Source organism: Camelus ferus, chromosome 9 (assembly GCF_009834535.1).
Source record: "Camelus ferus isolate YT-003-E chromosome 9, BCGSAC_Cfer_1.0, whole genome shotgun sequence".
Taxonomy (NCBI): Eukaryota; Metazoa; Chordata; class Mammalia; order Artiodactyla; family Camelidae; genus Camelus; species Camelus ferus.
The window spans coordinates 66496802-66512531 of NC_045704.1; the positions used below are offsets into that span (position 1 = coordinate 66496802).

The 15730-nt window shown below is 47.1% G+C and overlaps 1 protein-coding gene across 5 annotated transcripts in view; it reads right to left on the reverse strand.

Moving 5' to 3' along the window:
• The window catches only part of BCAR3 (BCAR3 adaptor protein, NSP family member), a 221007-nt gene that overhangs the window by 79520 nt on the left and 125757 nt on the right, over positions 1-15730 (reverse strand). The window lies entirely within an intron of this gene.

Below are 15730 nucleotides of genomic sequence, written 5' to 3' on the forward strand. Positions count from 1 at the left end.
ACAATCAAGTGTTGGCAAGGATGTGGAGAAATTGGGATCCTTGGGCGTTGTTGGTGGGAACATAAAATGGTACAGCTGCTATGGAAAACAATATGGTGGGTCTTCAAAAAATTTAAAAAATTTGAAATTAAAATAGAATTACCGTATGATCCAGCAATTCCACTTGTGAATACATACCCCCCAAAACTGAAAGCAAGATTTTGAAAAGATATTCGTGCACACATGTTCATAGCAGCATTATTCACAGAAGCCAAAGGGTGGAAGTAACCCAAATGTCCATCGCTAGATGAATGGATAAACAAAATGTGCTATTTACAGAATGTGGTATATACACAATGGAATATTACTTGCACTTAAAAGGGGAGACAACTCTGACACATGCTAGAATATGGAAGAACCTTGAGAACATTATGCTAAGTGAAATAAGCTAGCCATAAAAAGACAAGTACCTGTATGATTCCATTTATACGAGACATCCAGAGTAGTCAAAATCACAGACAGAAAGTAGGATGGTGGTTGCCAGGGGCAGGGGAGGAGGGGCGGGGAGTTTTGCAAGGTGAAAAGAGCTCTGGAGACTGGCTGTACAACAGTGTGGATGAACTTAACATTACTGAACTGTGCGCTTAAAAATGGCTAAGATGGTAAATTTTATAGTATGTCTATTTTACCACAGTTTAAAAAAAGACAAACTAAAACACAGGGCAACAATGACACATGAGCCAAGTGGAAGGTGCCCAAAGCTCACGTCCAAGTCCTGCGTTGCTCATGAAGGAGATGTACTGTTCTACTCTACTACGTTTTATAAAGTCACACAAAAGCATTTTTTAAATAACCACTAAATGAATAGGAATACAGTATCTTTTTAATAAGACAATTCAAAATAAGGAAATTAAAAAAACCCATAGGTTTAAAAAATGTCCAAATAGTATAGCTATACAGAATAAGAGGCAGCTATAAACCCAAACGTATCAGCAGATATGGGAACAGTTAACCAGATCAAACCCACAAGGCAGATTTTCGGCATGTAGGATACAGTACATGTAAGACACAGTTGAAGTGCTGTTTTGAAGGAAACGTACGGCCTTAAATGCTTACTTTTAGAAAAGAAAGACTGAAATTAATTGAGTGACCAGCTTAAGTTAAAGGAACAGAACAAGCACTAAAAAATAGAAAAGAGATAAAAAGAACAGGAATTAAATTTTTAAAAATAATATAATTGGTGAACAACAAATAAAACCTGGCTCTTCAGAAGCCTAATAAAAAACCATCCGAGATGTACAACCCCGGGGGAAATGAGAGAAGGCACAAAGCAACAGAGAAACAAAGGGGCATAACTGTAGAAACAAGAGCGCACACCAGAGGACACGAAGAACATCCTTATGCCAGTAAACCTGAAAGCTTAGGAAAAATGAACAAGTTCCTGGAAAAGTCACACGAAAACAGACTCGAAACAGAAAATCGGAATACTCCTGTAACGATTTAAAAAAATCAATCAGTTGCTCAGTGTCTTCCCCACAGACGCAGATGGTTTTTCTATCCAGCAGGTTCTGCCAAACTTTGGAATTTATTACTTGAAAATTACATAAACTCTTTAAGAGACTTGAAAAAGAGGATATTAAAGCACACAAGGTCAATAAAAGAATGAAAAAAGGTACAGGCTAATCTCTCACATGAACAGATATGAAAACAGTCCCAAACAATATATCAACAGACCAAGTCCAAGAATACATGAAAATACATCACAGTTAAATTGAGCTGACTCCAGGAATACGGGGTCAGTTTAATACGAGGACATCTATTGGCACAGTTCACCACATTAACGGATTAAAGGAGGAAGATCATTTGGCGCCATCTAATTGATGGGGGGAAAGGGTTTTTAAAAAATCATTGTCTTCTTATGATCTCAGCAGGGAAAAGGCTAGCTCTTTACAAACTAGAAATAAAAAAGGACAAGCATATCTACCAAAATCTCCACCAAGCATCATTCTTAACAGTGAAGTATTAGACTCATGACTAAAATCAATCAGACACAGGACAAAGACGTCCACTGTTACTGCTTCTGCGCCTCACTGTCCTGGAAGCACCAGTCAGCACAGTTAACTCAGCAAAAGAAATAAAACGTGTAAGAGTTGGAAAGGGGACAGCAAAACCGTCATGATGCACAAACGATGACTGCAGACACAAAGACTATACAGAGCTTGTAAGTGGAGCAAGGTTCCTGGATGAGAAAGCACTGTGCAAAAATCTTCAACATAAAATTCACTGAGGTCAGAGACTAGAAGGCTTAAATGTCAGGGATGGAGTTCTTGCTTGTGGGTGTTCATTCATCACAAATGAACTCATTCCTAGAACATTGAACTGAAATGAAATACAAAGAGACTTAAGATGAGGGTGACCAGCAGGCTATGTCTCTGTTTACAAGAAGTAGTGGGGCCAAGGAGGACAAACACTGCAGCCTTGGGGTCTACTGGTTTACCATTTTTAACCAACCCATGAAGCAGGGCATGTCAACAACCAGGAAAGATGAATCTAACAACCAGGAGAAAGTGTGCCCTTCACTGGCAACCTCATGGCTTCAGCCTATTTGCATGTGGCTATGACCTCAGAATCTAGGGCCATCAGCCTTTGTTCTCCAGCACGAAGCTCTATCAACATCTCAACATCCTGGCTGGGGACACATGGGGATGGAGGGATGGGGAAAAGATGGTAACAACAGGCTTTGAATCTCCTAGGATTTTGCTTCCACTGGACGATGTTCCTGACTAGACCAAATGTTCTTTTAGGTAAGAATAATATGTGGGAGGGCCTAGCATTCTCATTTTCTATTTTATTAGATGACATACATGATTCTAAGGCCTTGCCCATCTCACCAGCCTCATTCCTGACCTTGGTCCTTACATTCTGACAAATCGAAATGAACTGGAATTCCCTGAACCGAGAAGCGTGGCGTCCCCATTTGCTTCCCAGCCATTCCACCACCTCTGACCACTCCTTCCCTGACCCCCTGCCCTGCCACCAACTCACAGAATTAACAACATCTCCTCAGCACTTTCTTCTATGCACTATAAAACCTCACTGTAACAAGAGATTCTAATTCAATGCAGCATGTGCACTCCTGTCTCCCTCACTGGACCATGATCTCACTGACAACAGGGACCGTATTTTATTTTATTCACTTTTGTATCCCCAGAGCACAGTTGCTCAATAAATGTTGGTTTGAATGAATGTGTGTGTGTTTTTGTGTGTCCTCTCCAGCATCCACTGTACAGAATATCTAGACCCTTAGCCTCCTCCCCCACCCCACTCCCCAACTCCATGGGTTCACCCAAGGGAAGAAAACTTTGGAGAGGGAGAGAGGGAACAAGAGAGAAATATTGTTCTTGGACTGACGGGCCTCCTCCTGAAGGAGATAACCCAGCCGCAGGCCTGGGGCTGAGCTGTGATGGCCTCAGACAGAACTCCCTCAGCAATGGGACATTGCTGCTGCCAGGGTGGCAGCTGGCGCCCCAGCCCCCACGAGACTAGATGTTTCCAAAGTGACCCTGAGAGGCTGGCTGCTTCAGCTGCAAATGAATCCCCCTGGACACGTCTGAAATGCCAGGGAGGAAGTTAATCAGGGAGAGATGACCAAGAGGACAGAGAGAGTACCACAGCGCCATTTCCAGCCGGTTATGGGAAAATGAAGAGATAGATCCTTAAAACAGGGCTGGCCTGGTAAGTGGAGAAATGACAACACTTGGAACAATATCAGCTAGCGTGTAGTCAGGACAATTTCTTTACGAATACTGGGAATTACATTAAAGTCCCAAGAAGAGTTAGTTACTCACTCTAGGTGGAGGCGCATTATGTACACAGTTTTTGCTAATTAAGCAAAAATTAAATTAATTTTTTAATTAATTAAATTAAATTAATTAATTAAAAAAGGGATGTAGCTTTAAATCGGAATTATTGCACGACTAGGTGTGCACTTAAGAAAATGTATTTTGTTCCATCACCTTGCAAAATAGGTAAGATTCACTCTCCCACGTCTCACATTTTTTTCTTCACGAACATACTTCCCGCCCTCGCTTGTTCAGGCAGGCTCACGAGCAGCTGACGGGACTAGAGCTGGGCTCATTTTACATTCTCCCAGAGTTAACACACGACCGAGGAGTTCCTTTTCACTACTACAAAGAACCTAGGGGTATTCCTTGATGATCGAACCTACAGATCTGCTTTAGAGCAGAGGAGCGGTCTAGACAGAAGCTCACTGCTCTGTAGCGGGGGGATCCATCTTCCATTTCTGATGTCTAGAGTAAAAGCAGTTCACCAGCTGTGATCTGGGCAGCCAAGTGTGACCACTTCCCTTGGTCTGCTTATTAAACTTCAATTAATGCTCCTAAAATCACATCAGCTTCTCTGACAACCATAGCATACTGCTGACTCATTCTGAGGCTGCAGTTACCTAAATCCCAGAGCATTTTTTCACATGTGGCTATTAAGCCAAACCCCACACTTTGACTTTGTTTCCTGAACTCCAGTGCAAGTCTTTGTCTCTCCCCATAGTCTTCCCAGCTAGCTTTGGTCTGTTGTTTCAAAGTGCCAAGATCTTTTTTGGACCTTACTTCCCGTCATTTTGACATATTAATTATTCCTCCAAGATTCATGCCATCTGCCAATGCGATCTATACACCCATATTATTGTCTAAAAGGTATTTTTAAATTGGCTAGAATGGGGCTAAGGTCATGGCCTGCAGCAGGCTTCCTGTACCATCCTCTAGCCCCAGTCTCTCTGACCCTAAGGCCATCACCAATGACTGACATCCGCACATACACTTCCTCAACGTTCCTCTAATCTACCAACAAAGTCGCCCCAGGGAAGAAAGTTAATCTAGTGTGACTTGCTTTTGGCAGAGCCCCCGCTTATTACTAACGGTCGCTGCTTCTTCCACCCAGTATCCAAAAATCATTGTCCTGATAACCCTTTGCAGGCTATTTCCTGAGATCGACGTCAATCTCACTGTTTGACAGATTATCTCCCTAGTTCTTAAAATTAAAACACTTATCTATCGGCATGTTTCCGGCAGCTCTTGGTGAGGCCAACATTTCCCCAGCATTGTGCGCTGGTTTGATAGTCTCAGCCTCCAGCTCCCTCCGTCTTCTTGGGCCTTGGGGCTTCACCCCATTTGGTGGCATCAGAGCCTCTTGTCATGGCCTCCTCTACTTTCTTCTTCCACCTCTGTCCCACTCTTTCCAATCAGAGAATTCCCTTCCTTGACAGAAAAACACAAGCCAAACAGAAGCCCAGCAGTTTGGTTTCTCTCACATCCCCTCTCTCTTTGGGTTTATTATTCCAAACATAAATTCTGAAAGCCCTTTTTGTTCCCCTTAGCATTTTCCACAATCCTCTGCTCACCCCGCTGTCTGGTTCTTTCACAGCCCAGAGCCTCCCTCTGATACGGGCCTTGCCTGCACAGCCTGACTTTTCCTGGGTCTGGGTCCAAGGTCAGAACAGCACAGAGGAAGTGGTGGCACGGAGGAGGCAGGCCCTGAGGGAAGGATTGCCTGGAAAGCACAACCTGCAATCACCTGGCCAAAGAGAGAAAGTAACTTGATACCTGGAAAGGCATCAAGGTCAGAGGTCAAGAGAAGCAGAACTGCTCGTCCAACTAGAGGAGTGACACAGAGGGCTACACTATGGTTGGGGAGCTGGGGCGGCAGCAGAGAGAGAACAGGTGCAGGTGGGCTCAGACGGTTCAAAACCAGCCTCCCTTCTCCTCGGGCCGTGAACTCAACTGCCCTGCACAGCCTCTGAATCTCCAGCCCAGAGCCTGGCCCTCGGACGCTCAACGTACTTGCGGATGAATGCATCAGGTCAGCCCTGGCTCCTCCCACCGCAGCGCGGGGAGTCCTGTAACAGCTCAGTCTGGGCTGGAGACAGTCCTTCCTACACATCCTTAAACACTAGTGCTACCTGGATGGTCACATACCTGTTCCTCCTTCGAGCTGCGGTCAGTATGCTGGTCTCAGTTGTCCTGAACTGTGTTTCCCTTTCTCAGAGCCTCAGGCTCGGAGACCCTCTACCATTTCCCTCAACTTCGGGGATCTTTCTTCCTACAGCCCAGAGCAGACCGCAGATGAGGACACAGCTCCCTCCCTGGCTGTCAGAGACCCTAAGGCCTGCTCGCTTCTGCTTCCAAAACGCCTGCTTCTTTCACTTCAACTGCCAATTCCTGCTTCTGTGAGTCAGCTTCTCTCTCATCTGGAGATACAGCAATGCCTAATGAATGCGTTCATGACATACACTAAAGAACGGCAGTGAAACGGCTTCCTCGGGCAGATTCCCTAATCAGTTAAAGCAGCACCATTTAAATACCCTACGTATTGCCCCATGGTGGGTCTCTACAGGAGCCCAGGACTAGTACAGAGTGGTCCCGATTGATACAGGCTTGACGCGGTCATGGGTTCACTCGCGCTTAGCAGAATTCTAGGAGAGCATTAAGTTAAAAGCCACTGTTGAAACCTGAACTCGGCAGCAATCAGTCAAACTGAATAGAAAAAAGAACAAGAAAAGCCATGTGGAGGCCAGTATGTCTCTTGGCAGGCACAGAGGGTCTGGCTTCAGGCTGGCTCAGCCCAAGCACAGCACTTTTGATAAAAGCAGAAGCTTTGTTTGGCTGGTATCTCTTTGCCCTTCCTGCACTCCCAGTGCCCCACCCACTGCCCATCCCCTTCTAAAGGAGGTGTTTGTAGGTTTCCTCTCCACTAACTTAAAGGCAGGATAAAAGTACTATGGTTTTGAGATAATGCCCTCAAGGCCTCTAAAAGGAAAGACTTCACTCAGCCAAACACATACAGGAACATGCGCCCTAGAGCTTCTTCCAGAACAAGAAGCTGACCTCAAGGTGGCTGGACCTCAAGGTGGCTGCTCGTGAAAACCTTGGAAAAGCAGCCACCACCCCTCAGGCAAAAGCCTGAATGCCACCCACAGCCATCCACGTACCTCCTCTGTCCACAGAGCCGTCAGGGCACGTGCGGGACCTGTCCTGGAAGGAACGTGGGAGCGTGATCACAGCGCTGCTGACACGGGCCCCCGGGGAGGGCGGCCCTGGCCATATGTCGGCTTTAATCAAGTCAAAAACGTTTTATAAAAAGAATGGAGTAATGAAAAAATGTGCTTTGTTTTATTACATGCTTAGAAGATTAGATCTTTTCCTATTGAATTTTGTCTCTCATCTAAAGAAAACCCCACTTCCCGCTGAACACCACCCCCGCGCGGCTCCCGCCTCATTGCCCTGCCCCCACCAAATGCTCAGCCTCTCTGCTGACTCCCTGGGATGGACTGTGCTGGGGTTCCCCGGGGCCGGGGCTGGGGGCCCTTCCCTCAGTGCTTTACACAGCTCTCTCCCTGGTTGATGGCATCCATTTCTGGCTTTAATTTCATTTCTATGCAAAATTCTAACTATACCTTTTAGCCCAGACCTCTCTCCACAGCTCCAGGCTCATAATACCAACGGGCTGGTTAATACGTCCACTTAGACGTACATCTCAGACCGAGCACACATAACACAGAGGTCTCCGTTCTCTGCAATCTACCATCACCTCCTCCTCCCAAGAAAAAACAGCCCAACCAACAAATGAAGCCCTGCTCCTCTCCCATTTTCCCCATCTCAGTAAATGGTCCCCCACCACACAGCCGGCTACCTGAGCCATGCTGACTGTCCCTCTCCTGCAGCCCACTGCATCTGACCCTCAGTAAGCCTGGGAGACTCTACCCACAAAGTAGATCTTGAATCCACCCGCTTTCATCTCCTCCACGACCACCCTGGAGCAGACCCCCACCTGCTTCCTCTGCCTTCACAACCACCCCCTGCCCTCCCTCCAGCTCCTCCCCTTCTGTCAAGCACTTTTCTACAGAGACCAAGTAAACTGAATCAGATCATGCTGTTCCCTTGCTTAAAACCCTTTTGGGGGTGGGGTGGGGTGGGGTGGGCATAGCTCAGTGGTAGAGCACGTGCTTAGCCAGCACAAGGTCCTGGGTTCAAGCCCCAGTAGCTCCATTAAAACAAAAAACAAAACAAAACCCTTAAAGGCTCCCCTTTGCCCTAAGGAGGAAATCTAGACTCCTTAGCAAGGTCTAGGCCAGCACTGTCCAATAGAAACAGTGTGAAAAACATGTAATTTAAAATATTCTAGAAGCCAGTTGAAAATAGGTGAAATTAATTTTAATAATTGTTATTTAACCTAATATCTTAGAAATATTATCATTTCAATACACAGTAACAGAAAAAAATCTTTTTATATTAAATCTTCAAATGTCCCCTCCTGCAGACAGGCCTTCCCTCCACCCAGTCTGAGGAACTCAGGGCTCTCTATTGTGTCCTTCCTGCACCCCCTCACCCTGCAGTTATACATGTGTCGATGCATTTGTCTGTGTGCCCCCCTGAACTGGGCGCCCCCGAAGGACAGGGCCCACGTCTGTTTCCTTCTCCACGGGATAGCTGGTGCCCAGGACAATACCTGGCACAAAACAAGCTCAGTAAGTGTTCACCAAAGAATCAACAGGGAAGACACCGATATTAAGTGCAAAGACAAGTGAGCAAGGGCTGGGCCAGTTCACCAAAGACAGGCTGTTTCCTGTCCCAGCACAATGGCGGGGCGGACCTCTTAGGGCACCGTGAGGCTGTTACACCTGCGCGCGTGAGCGGTGGCCAAGACGCACTGCTGCAGGGCAGCTGAGAGCAGACCCAGGTTGAGGGATTCCAGCCAGACTCTGTCACCACGTGGGAAACTTTCCCCAAAGAAGCCGCAGGCACTGAATGTAATCTCAGGTTACACGGGAGGGTTAGGAGCCTCCTAGGAGGAAGGAAGGGCGGAGACCCACATCTGAGTCCTTGCTCCAGGCCAGGGTCTGGGCTAGGCGCCCTCACGTGGGATTGCACTTGACCCCAGAGCCACCCTTTGAGGACGAGGAGATTCAGAAAGGTGAAGTAACTTACTACGGTCGTAAGGCTACCCGGCCTGGATGCTGGAGTTAGCACCAAGGTCACCAGCAGCTTTCCCTGACATCCATGACATCAATGTCCCAGGAAGCATGCCAGTGGCCTTCGGGGTCGGGCATCACACAGCAGAGTTGGCAGGAGAAGGATGAACAGCTGTGATGGGGGAAGCCGAGAGCAAGGACATGACCTGCTGCGGCCGGTCCTCCAGAGGCAGAACCAGGCTCAAGGGTGAAAGTCAGAGCGTTGACACTGGCGGAGCCTTCCTGTTTAGCAGCCAGTGAGCCTTCACAGCACTCCCCAGAGGGGGTTACTTCCCCCCGTTTTATAGCTTAGAGCTGGCCCTAGCTCACACACCCAGTAAGTGGATTCACAGGATCTGAACTGAGACCTCTCGGTTCTATGCCTCAGGGTCCCTCCTCCTCTCACCTCGCACGTTCGCAAGTGATCCTGGAGCCGCAGACAGTCCAGGCTGCACCAAGCTGGGGCCAGTGTGGAAGGTTCCTCAGACTTCTATAATTTGTAAGTAACAGCACAATCCAGAAACAAGAATACCCTCAGGGCTTGTGTTTGGGGCCTCAGAGGAGAGCCTGGAGTTCTGCATGCAGGCCTGCAGTGAGTCTCTCAGGGACAGGCTGGGTGGTGACAGCACTACAAAGCTGTGAACAGCAGGGTGGCCGAGGCCTGAGGGCTTATCGGTCCTGTGGCTCCAGTCCAGGCCCTGTGAAGGCTTCTTCCAATCAAGACAGCAACTTCAGCTCCTCTAGCCAGGCTGGGATGGCTCCCAAATCCACATGTGATAAGAATGTGAATAATCTGTAACTGCACAGCATCTTCTGTTTACAATATGCTTTAACATATACTGAGAGGTGTGAAAAACTTAGTTTCTGACTCTCAGGAAAACTCAAAAACCTGACTCCTCCCAGACAACATGCAGGAAGCCTGACAAAACAGGATGGAAAGCAGGTCTGTCCTGGGGACGGGGGAGGAGAAGATGTTGATCAGCTCCACTCAACAAGGACAGCTTTGTGTAATTCTCTGATCATTTTCTTGGTTGCGGTTTACAATCAGTTAAAAAAAAAAACACCAAAAAATCCTTTAGTTTCCCCCCAGAACAGCTGAGAATGCACAGATCCCAGCCTTTAGGTTCAAATCATCCCTGTCAGTACAGGATTTAGGACTACTGTCAGGCAGCTGGTGGCCGGGCAGGCGTTTCCCGTTCCCTGGGCTCCCCCGGCCCTGCGCCAGTGCCAGATGCCCGGCAGGGGCCGAGCTCACCTCTAACCCAGCTGCTCCTGGCTCAGCCCACCCGGGGCCACGGGGGCCAGGACGTGCACCAGTCCTCGGAATTCACTAACCTGTCCACAACAGCTGCGCTCAAACACCAAGGGCCATTTCAAATTGTTAGTGAAAACTCAACTTGAAATTTTAAAAATAAAAAATTCAATGTAGAGGCAATGACTTTCTGGAGATATTCTTGGCTCTTAAGCCATTGTCACTCTGCCCGCTCAATAAATGTACCTTCATTAAATAGAATCTATTAATCTACGAAACAGATTGTTTTTTCAACTCTAAACCCAACTTTTCCTCTATGCACCAAAAGCTTCCAATTTGCAGGGAGCCAACAAGCCCACGGATAAAGAAAATGAGACGTTTGTGTGTGGACCTTCACCTTGTAGGTCTTGTAGATTATTCTGACTCACTTTGAGTTATAGGCTGATTTATCTGCCTGTCTCAGGAGACATCTTGCTTTGTTTAAGGAGAAAGCAGTAGTTATAGAACGTGGTGCTTCTGAAGAGGAACACATAAAATGATTTTTCAGATGAGGGCACCCACTCAGCCCAGAGTCAGGTCTCGGAATCAGTGTCTAGAGAAGGGTGTGGACGGATCTTGTGCCCCACACTTCTGCTTCACCTTAGAAGAGCTGACACCATGCCATGGTAGATTACTTACCACCTGGGAAAGGATGCTGGATTTTAACTTGGGCTAACTCTGCAGACTTTCTGGCCCCCATCAGTTAAAACACTTGTGACTAGTCAGTCAGCTCCACTCATGCAAATGTATGAAATCCCACATTGTCCAGCCACATGCTCCCACAGCACCAGGGGCAGAGGAATTAGGCTCTGGGCAGCTGTTCCCAGGAATGCGTGCCTCCACGTACCCACAGGAGGAGAAGGCCCCGCAACGGACTCCAAGCGCTGATAATTTATCCCAGAAGTACAGACATCTCAACAACAGGAACTGGTCCCTCCTCGGCCCAAGGAAGGTCCCAGATTCAAATAAAAATTCATCCTTGAAGATAGATGAATCCAAGAGACACCAATCAAACAATGCGAATGTCAAGAGGAAATCCATCTGCAGACTTCTCTGAGAAGCCCTGCTCTGCCTGCAGAACAAAGGCTCCTTCTGTGGCATCAAGCAGCAGGTTTAAGAGCGGCCGGCTTCTGGCTCTGGCTACTTTTCAAAACCACAAGTACATCCAAGGGCAGCCAAGACAACAAAGCCAAGAGATACGGGTCTCAGAACGAGGAGACCAACTCCCCTTCCAGGCCTGCCTCCTGCCTGCCCTTGGCGGCCCAGGCTCTATCCTCCTCAAGGCGAGTGTCTGAGATGCTGCAGTCAGACTCGGGGGGCTGAAGCCTCCATGTGAGAAGACAGCTCAGAGGATGCCCGCAGTGGGGCCAGCCTTCTCGGGGGGCTGAGGAGCAGTGTCTGGGGAAGGCCCTATGGTAGCTGCTAGGTCCGAATCCTAGCTCAGTCACCCACGACGGTCTGATCTTAGTTGCCCCTAAACCCTGGACTATTTTCTCAGCTATAAATGATGACAACACGATGCCACTGCTGCCCTTCACACAGGGTTTTGATGCTCAAACAAGATAATTTATGAGCACAGCCTTTAAGATATTTTACAACTATAAAACGTAACAGGTAATAATTCCTGAGGATATGACACATGTTTACATGACAGCTTAATAATACAAATTTTTAGGTCAAAGGGGAGACTTCCTCTGCTTTGCCTGGGACCTCGTACAGGGTGGATATTCAGTTAATATTCAATCATAATAAAGGTGACTTACTAATGATTAATGAGGTAAACATATTTGTTGGGAAAATAGCAAACTTGCAACTTATCGGAGTATTTCACAAGAGGAGGTGCTGTCTGAAGGGTTTCCCTCTGAGTGTAGATGGGGTACACACAAAGAATGAGTTGGGTACACATGCACCCCAGTGTTCATAGCAGCACTATTTACAACAGCCAAGACATGGAAGCAACCTAAATGTCCACTGACAGATGACTGGTTAAAGAAATTGTGGTATATTTATACAATGGAATACTATTCAGCCATAAAAAGAATAAGATAATGCCATTTGCAGCAACAAGGGTGGACCTGGAGAATGTCATTCTAAGTGAAATAAGCCAGAAAGAGAAAGAAAAATACCATATGATGTCACTTATGTGTGGAATTAAAAAAAAATGACACAAGTGAATTTACTTACAAGACCGAAACAGACTCACAGACATAGAAAACAAACTCGTGGTTACCGGGGGGAAAGGGGGAATGGAGGGAGTTCAGGATTTGCAGATACTAACTACTATATACAAAACAGATGAACAACAAAGTCCCACTCTATAGCACAGGGAACTATATTCAATGCCTTGTAATAACCTATAATGAAAAAGAATATGAAAAGGAATATATATATAACTGAATCACTATGCTGTACACCAGAAATTAACACAACACTGTAAACTGATTCTATTTAAAAAAAAAAAAAAAAAAAAAACTAAGGGGGGGAAAAAAAAAGTGGGTCGAGCTCACCAAGACGGCCCCACCATCATCATGCCAACACCAAATGTGACGAAATGGAAGGCTTTCAGACTTGACACCTGGGCAAGTCACTGTTAACTAAAGTTAACCCCTGAATTCACTATAAAAAGAAATAAGTAAGGCCTGAAAAAGGCCAAAAGAGCTGACCTGAAACAAGCCTTCCCTGCCCCTGTCCCCCTGCCAAAAAAAAAAACAATAATCTTGTTAAAGGTAGGTCTAAGTAGTCTTGGGTCCCCAGAGACAGAGATACAAAACTCTTAACTTTGAAACACACACGGCCCCCAGCGTCCAGCGGCGAGTGAGCTGGAGCTGGCGGGGGGCTGGCGTCACGCGGCCCCACGGGCTGTCGGAGCCAAAAGCGTATGGGAAACGCTGCTCCTCCTGCCCGCAAGCTGGGTCCCGGCACCCCAGTCACCGCCCCCAGAGCCTCAGGCTCTCATTCACACCGCTTGCCTCCAGCTCTTCACCCTCACAGACTTTCTTTGTTGATATGTGGCTTGCTCCAAAAAGGAACTGAGGCAGCTCATGATCTCATTAGGAATACTTCAGAGGCTTTAAAAAAAAATATTAAGGTACTCTGAACTCCTCAAAACTGGGAACATCTCAGGATATTTTCTAAAATGTGTCAGGAAAATAAAATACATTAACAGTAAGACTGCAGAGCGGGGGACTAGGACTTTTTATGATCCTTTGACACACAACCGCATGTCCTCAACTCAGGGTGATTCTGAAGGATGTGCATTTTTCACTTCCTGTACTCACCTCTAACAATAAGATATTTTCAGTTAAGGAAAAAAGCTGTGAATGTGGATGAATGTAATTCTGACTCAGAAACAAACCTAAATCAGCAGCGCGTGTTAAGTCTTCCACAGCCTGGACTTGAAACTCAGGACTTGTGTCCACCCCCGATAAGATCTCTTACAGAGATCTGATCTATGTCCAAGTCAGTTTTGAAGTCAAAAAGCTTTGAACTCCTGGCAGGTTGACAGCTTGGACCTTGAGTGTTTATCAGGAACTTCCTTGAGCTAGAAAGGGTGGCTCCATCACCACCTCCAGCCCCCTGCAGCTTCCCCTTGTAAGAGCTGGCACCCCGCCTGGACCTTGGAACTTCCAGGAGTGAGTTTGTGATCCACTACAGACATCTAGCTCAATATAGAGTTTAACTTAATAAATAAAAAGTGGCCGCAGGAAGCCAGGGAACGGTTTAGACTCCATATTGTGCAGCCTGGCACTTGTGCTTATTTTTGGCTGGCCAGAGGTATTTTTCTATGCTGCCTCGTAGCCTTCCTAAGAGGGAGTAGTGATGGCTCTGCTTCTGCATCCTGGCCCGACAAGTGCCAGTGATGTGACATTCATATTACCGTGCACAGCTGTGCACGCCCACAGCTACCTGCTTCCTCCTGCAGGCCGCCCACCTTGACTCTGCAGAACAGAGTGTTCTGAGCCCCACAACACCCTGGGGAACCTTCTGGTCTGATGTCAGAAACACTTCAGACTCTCCAGTGCTTTCTCCAGAGAATACCTGGCTCTCCACTTATTTCCTTCTTGTAACCCTGCAATTGTGCAACTAAACCTAATTCTGAACTCTCGCCTGCCTAGCTCTTCTCCTCTATCCTCCTCTCAACTTGCTACCCTGCAGCCGCAGGTCACCCTGCTTCCTGTCGGTTTTTTCAAACGTGTCAAACTTGCCCCCACCGCTAGTTCCTCGTCCTTGTTCTCCCAGTGCCTGGACAGCCTCCCAAGGTTCTTCTCCTCAGAGACCTGTCCACCCTGTAAGAAAAGGTGCAACCCCAACAACATCTCCAGCGTACCGCTCTCCTTCCTGCATAATCTGCAGTTGTCTTGTTTATTTATCTGTGTTTATTATCTGAGTCCTTTACTACAATGTTAGCGCTGGGGAGACACTGTTTCTGATGTCCCACTGCCGTCCTGTTACTTCACATATTTCCCCACCTTATGAAAGGGCAAGAGTAGATTACTGGAATGATCTGACAGCTAGAATGTCTTCCATGTCAGGCCAGCCCTTGAGTTAAAATACTCAGAGGAACTGGGCAGAATTTTCCTGGTGAAGCATTGGTGTTTATAAAATCAACGTACTCTAATTAATGGAGGTGCTTAGCATACAGGTATTGAACAAGTAAACGAGCTAGGATCAAAGTGGCTTTCTGTGCTACAGAGTTGGACACAAAAGGGGACACCAGGAGATACAGCAGGAGAAACCACCCCCTTCCTTAACGCATAACATCACAGGATGGCCGGTCCTCTTCAACGGGAAAAGGGCTGCAGGCGTTCTAAACCCGCTCTGACAAGCTGGCTCATGACCAGGGCCACTGCAGACCCAGAGGAGAAGCCTTTACAACCGTAAGGCTTACTCACCCCAGTCCCTGGTGGAGAAGAGAAATCAAGTCCTATTCTGAAGTGTTCTGAAGCTGACTCGCTGACGCATCCACACAAAACTTTCTTTCAGCACGGGGCAGCTAAGTACAGATAACCTCGCTTTTTGAAAGTTTGCTTTGCACCACTTCGCTTTTACGAAAAGACCTACAGCTGAACCTGATTTCACTAATCAAAAGAAATCTGAAAAGGATTTTCCCTTTTGCAAAAAAAAAGGTGAAGAGCAAAAGCAGCGTTCAGTGCCCGTTTTCAGGGAGCTGTTACAGAGGCAGCGTGAACCCAGAGCAGCGAGAGCGGCACCGCCACGCTCCTTCCCCGGGACCACACGCAGCATCTCAGCATCAAGTAGCCACAGCTTTGAACTATCTGTGAGCAGCTGCGCTTTATTTCCATTTATTTTACGTATCATTAGCAAGACGCGTCCGAAGGTAAGTGCTTCTTCACTTCACACCATTTCAGCTTATGAAATGTTTCACAGGAAACGCTCTGCATAGCGGGGGACACCTGCACAAGGAGAGGCAGGTCCTA